Source organism: Lagenorhynchus albirostris, chromosome 11, assembly GCF_949774975.1.
Source record: "Lagenorhynchus albirostris chromosome 11, mLagAlb1.1, whole genome shotgun sequence".
In the NCBI taxonomy this organism is placed as follows: Eukaryota; Metazoa; Chordata; class Mammalia; order Artiodactyla; family Delphinidae; genus Lagenorhynchus; species Lagenorhynchus albirostris.
In genome coordinates this window covers 61529013-61535012 of record NC_083105.1, presented here as the reverse complement: position 1 = coordinate 61535012, position 6000 = coordinate 61529013, and positions in this window count along the sequence as shown.

The following is a 6000-nucleotide window of genomic DNA, read 5'->3' as shown; positions in this document are numbered from 1 at the left end:
GGAATTCTGTACAGAATGTTTCAACTTTTTAGTCAAGTATTACCAAATTTTGAAAGACTTGAAAATAAATCTGCTCTTGTGTCCATCAAAAGATGAATGCATAAAGAAGATGTGTTATATATATATACCTATACACACACACAATGGAATACTACTCAGCCATAAAAATAAAATTTTGCCATTTGCAACAACATGGACGGACTTGGAGGGCATTATGCTAAGTGAGATAAATCAGACAGAGAAAGACAAACACTGCATGATATCACTTACTTGTGGAATCTTAAAAAGTAAAACAAACTAGTGAATATAACAAAAAAGAAACAGACTCACAGATATAGAGAAAAAACTAGTGGCTACCTGTGGGGAGAGGGAAGGCGGAGGAGCAAGATAGGGTTAGGGGATTAAGAGGTACATACTACCATGTATAAAATAAATAAGGGCTTCCCTGGTGGCGCAGTGGTTGGGAGTCCGCCTGCCGATGCAGGGGACACGGGTTTGTGCCCCAGTCCGGGAAGATCCCACATGCCGCGGAGCGGCTGGGCCCGTGAGCCATGGCCGCTGAGCCTGCGCGTCCGGAGCCTGTGCTCCGCAACGGGAGAGGCCACAGCAGTGAGAGGCCCATGTACCGCAAAACAAAAACAAAAACAAAACAAAACAAAAAAAATAAATAAGCTACAAGGATATATTGTACAACACAGGGAATATAGCCAGTACCTTATAATAACTGTAAATGGGATATAAGCTTTAAAATTGTGGATTACTATGTCCTACAACTGAAATTTATATAATATTGTAATCAACTATACCTCAGTTAAAAATAAATAAGTAAAACACATCTGTTCTTTGAATAGAGGAAAACATACACACACACACACACACACACACACACACACACACACACACACACACACACTGAGGTGACAATGATATTAGGGTTAAATAGTGTGTGGTTTCCCCCAGAGGGTTCTGAAGGCAACTGTGGTGAACCAGAATGGGTTCAAGGTTAACTTTGCCATTTTCTACCTGTGTGATCCTGAATAAGACACTTAAGTTTCCCTTGCCTCCTTTCTCATCTGTTAACTGGGGGCAAACAGGGTTATTGGAAAGACCCACTAACTAATGTGGGTAAAAAGGCTCTGTAAACCGTTAAGTGCTGTCGAGAGGTGAGGAGCTCTGGAAGGGCCCTGGGGAACCGAGTTTGACCGAGTTGCTTCCGAACCTCTGGGATGGAGCTAGAGTTCCTTCCTCCCCACCCACTGCTGAAATCAGAGCACGTGAAGCCAGCCCTGGCCCTGGGCATTGCAGCCAGGTAAAGAAACTCCATCTCCAGGCTTGGAACAGCATGGAAGTTACATGCTTCAGCCTGAGAGTTGGCCTGGGACCTTGGGCGAGTTACTGGACCTTTCTGAGCCTCAAGGCTCTTATATGTAGAGTGGAGTGTCACCAAAGGGCTGTTGTGGGAATTAATTGAGCTAATGCAGCACTCCGCACTGTGCCTGGCCTTAATGTCATCATTATCCTATGTAATCCTCACGACCTTCCTCGTTTACAGCTGAGGAAACTGAGGCTATGAGGTTAAGGTACTTGCCCAAGGTCACCAGCTGGTAAGTGGCTAAGTGGTACTTGGAGTTCAAGTCTGTCGGACTCTGAAGCCCGTGTCCGTTCTGTGGCAGCACGCCCGGACTCCGCCCACAGCCTAGGCTCCCTGGTTCTCGGAACCTCTCCCTCCCACTTCCAACCAGTTTGAGTTTTACAAGGGTGCAGGGGTGACCATGGCACCGTCAGGGCCAGAGAACGATCCCTCTGCGGCTCTCTCTCCAGGCTCGCTGGCTTGGGGTAGATCTGGGCTGGCAGGTGGTAACGCCTTGTCCATGGGTCAGACAACAGTTTCCAGCAGAGGGAGCCTCTCCACCTTGGAGAAGACCCACCCCTCCATCCCTGACCATCTCCAGGGCCACTAGAGTCCTAGGCCGAGCCACCTCTCTCTCCCTCTAACAGCTCCTGACAGCCTTTCAGGCCACCAGCAAGGAAAGAAGTCTAGTGGGCTGCCCTAAGTCCACGTGTCCACTAGCACCCCCAGCCTGGCTCCTGTGGCTTCCAAACTGAGGCCCTGTCAGCAGAAGCCAAGGAACCCAGGACAAGGTCCCTGGTGGTGAAGAGCACAGGCCCCGTCAAAGCCGCTCTGCTACGGCCCACAGACGTGGGTTTGAATCCTGACCCTGCCTCTTATCTCTGTGACCAGGTCCCCTCCCAGCCTCGGTCTCCTCCTCTGTAACATCTAATGGTGATAATATTTAATCGCTACTTCCCAGAGTTGTTGTGCGGCCTGAACAGCGGGAGGCCTGCGAGGCACGGAGCACCGCCTGGCTCACGGTCACCCGGTAAACAGCAGCTTTTGTTACTGTGCTGGGCGGCAACGGGTAAGGAAACAACCAAGGGGGCAGTTCCGCGGAGGAGGCCAGCGCACGTGTCCTTGGAACCCCATGGCCTCCCCTGTGATTCTACGATATTATTCTGGTGGCCCCTGAAGTGAAAACACACACTTATCCCGGACAGCCTTCTCAGGCCGGCTCCCACTCAGCTCTGCAGCCCAGCGCCCCCAAGCCCGGCCCACTCCCCATTACCATAGCGCTGATGGTACCTGGCAGACAGGGGCTCCTACAGAGGGGACTGCAAGGTTGGCTGTCCTGACGCACGCTGGGATGTCAGCCAGGCTGTGGGGACTCCTGGGGAACCCTCCCCTCACTCCTGCGAGGGCAGAAACCGTGTCTGTCTCCCTAACCCCTATAGGTCTGTGCCCGGCCCATACAGGCTCAATAAATGTGTATAGAAGAGAACTGAGTTCAGGCTCCACCAAGGTCTGGGATGCTGAGAGAGGCCATTATCATCTCCCTCTTCTTTTTAGGGGCTGCCCTGGTTCCAGGAGTGGCAGTGACCCTGGCTATTCCAGGGCACAGCCTAGGAAACACCTATTGGGTCAAGAGAAGGCAAGGGAGTACATATATGTGGGGAGGACAGAAGGACAAGCGGGAGCTCATTTGTGTGTGTCCCCTTTTTCCCAAACTGGGGCATCTTGACAGGATTCCCTCCTCTCTGGCAGTCGTACTTTCCAAATGGTTGCAAACATCTATGTACCTTCCATCACACCAGCCACCAGGCCAGCCGTGCCTCTCCTCCTCAGAGGGACCACGGCTTCTCATGGTTAAGGAAGATAACTGCGTTTGAAGGGAGGACTTGAGGACAAGGCTTGGGGTTGGATGGACTCTGTAACATCCCTCAGAGTCACACAGGCAACGTCACATGCGGACACAGGGTCAGCCAGGGGCCCTAGGGGCCTGCAGGCTCACAGGCACAGAAGTACACACAGGCCCACTGGTCCACACACTTCTAGTCCCATACAGAGAGGCCAGCCATACGAGCACATATAAACACACCCCATCACACAGGTGCACAAACACACAGGTTCACTGACAAAGGAAAAAATAAAGACAGGGTCCCCCCACTCCCTGAGGTTCCTGGCCCCTCCCCTGCCCTTCCTATCCCCTGTGCCCCCAGCACGTTGCAGTCCCCTGTCCAACCGGCTCCACACATAGTCTGTATGACGGTGGTCAAGGCTGCAGAGTCTGTCTAAACGTTGGGAGCAGCAGTTAGGGGGTTGAGGGAGCGCCAAGCCTGACCCTCGGGTCCTCCCCACAGACCTAGGTATCATCCGTAACTATGAAATCCATGGTCCCTCTCAGGGAAAGGAGAGAGGTGGTGGGGACTTCCCTGGTGGTCCAGTGGTAAAGAATCCACCTTCCAATGCAGGGGACGTGTGTTCGATCCCTGGCCGGGGAATTAATATCCTACATGCTGCAGGGCAACTAAGCCCATGCGCCACAACTATTGACCTCGCACGCCTCAACTACAGAGCCCACATGCCCTGGAGCCTGCGCACCACAACTAGAGAGAGAAAACCCACACGCCACAGCTAGAGAGTAGCCTGCGATCTGCAAAGAAGAGCCCACGTGCCGCAGCAAAAAATATCCCTCATGCCTCAGTGAGGATCCCGCATGCCTGAACAAGGATCCCGCATGTTACAAAGAACCGCCACAGCGAAAGAAAGAAAGAAAAGAAAGAAAGAAAGAAAGAAAGAAAGAAAGAAAGAAAGAAAGAAAGAAAGAAAGAAAGAAAGAAAGAAAGAAAGGAAGAAAGGAAGGAAGGAAGGAAGGAAGGAAGGAAGGAAGGAAGGAAGGAAGGAGAGAGGTGGACAGCTAAAGCCTAAATCCTTCTTTGTGGTTGTTTCCTCCGGACCAAGCTTGGCTACCCCCCATCCCCTACATCCTACATCTGTGATTTGCCCTTGGGGACAAGGGGCAGAGGCCTGCAGATGAGGGAGTCTTGGAGACAAGAGCTCGCTGAGAGCCCTCAGTGCCAGGCCCCCTGGCGCTGGGAAGGGCAGAGCCTAGGCACGGATGCTGGAGGGGTAGGAAAGGGGCAGGATTTGTGGCATTTCCCCTCCAGCTGGAAACAAAGGCACATTCCTGTGTCCAGCTCCAGCAATCTGGTCCCACCCACCCGAGTGGCTGGAGCTGAAGGAAATCCCGCTGGCCTCTGGCCTCACCCGGCCACTCAGCCTCTCTTTCAAACAATGTCTGTCCCAGCCGGGGCCATTACCAGCTCTCAAATCCTGCGGACCCCCTCCTTGTCCAAATAACAAGCCCTCTCCATTGGGGATGGTTCCTTTAACTCCTCAGACTCTCTCCTCAAGCAGCAAGGGGCCCTGCAGTACCACCCAAGAGACTGCCAGGCCCTGCTCGTGCTTAAAGTGGGCAAAAGTCTTGATGCCCCTGGGAACTGCTGTGACATCCAAAACGCTCAGCCAGACCCTCAGCACATCTTCAAGTCCTGAGATTCAGTGGAACATCCCCCCAAAACTAGATCATTCACCTCAGCTAGTGGACACATCTTCCTTTATTGCAGCAAAATGGTAACTCTAGGGAAGAGTGGAGGTACCACGCCTCTGACTTGGTGAAGAGTCAAGAGATACTGTGTGATACCAACAGAACAGGAACTGAAGGTATATTATTAAATTTACAAAAGAATAACATATGATCAATAATTAGAAGGGAGAGAACCTAAATGACCCAAATTCCGAAGCTTTTAAATCTAGAGATAGGGCTTCCCTGGTGGCACAGTGGTTGAGAGTCCGCCTGCCGATGCAGGGGACATGGGTTCGTGCCCTGGTACGGGAAGATCCCACATGCCGCCGAGCGGCTGGGCCCGTGAGCCATGGCTGCTGAGCCTGCACGTCTGGAGCCTGTGCTCCGCAACGGGAAAGGCCACAGCAGTGAGAGGCCCGTGTACCGCAAAAAAATAAATAAATAAATCTAGCGATAGCAGAAAGACAACTACTGCATGGGATCCCTTACACGTGGAATCTAAAAACAAGTCAAACTCATAGAAACTGAGAGTAGAAAAGTGCTTGCCAGAGGCCGAAGGGTGAAGAAACAGGGATAGGTTGGTAAAGGGTACAAACTTTCAGCTGTAAGGTGAATAAGGTCTGAGGATCTAACATATAACATGGTGACTATGAAACCGAGTCCCCCTAAAACCGAGTTCCCTTACCAAGTTTATGATTAATCTCTTTATCCAAAATTTATTCCCTTTCTGGTCCCCTCTGACCTCAATCCTGTGCTAACTGAACACTAATCAACCAGAGTCAGATGACTAAAATTGCAGTTGTTGATAACATCGTTCATGACTAAAATTGCGATTATAAATATCACCATTAACGTACAAACTTTAGGCTGTTTCTCCGAGGCAAGATCAGCTAACAGACCCCTAATCCATGCACCAACTAGCCAGAGAATCACAAACCAGAAACATCCTGACTCTCGAAACTACGATTAAGAAATGTCACAGAGGGCTTCCCTGGTGGCGCAGTGGTTGAGAGCCCGCCTGCCGATGCGGGGGACACGGGTTCGTGCCCTGGTCCGGGAAGATCCCACATGCTGCGGA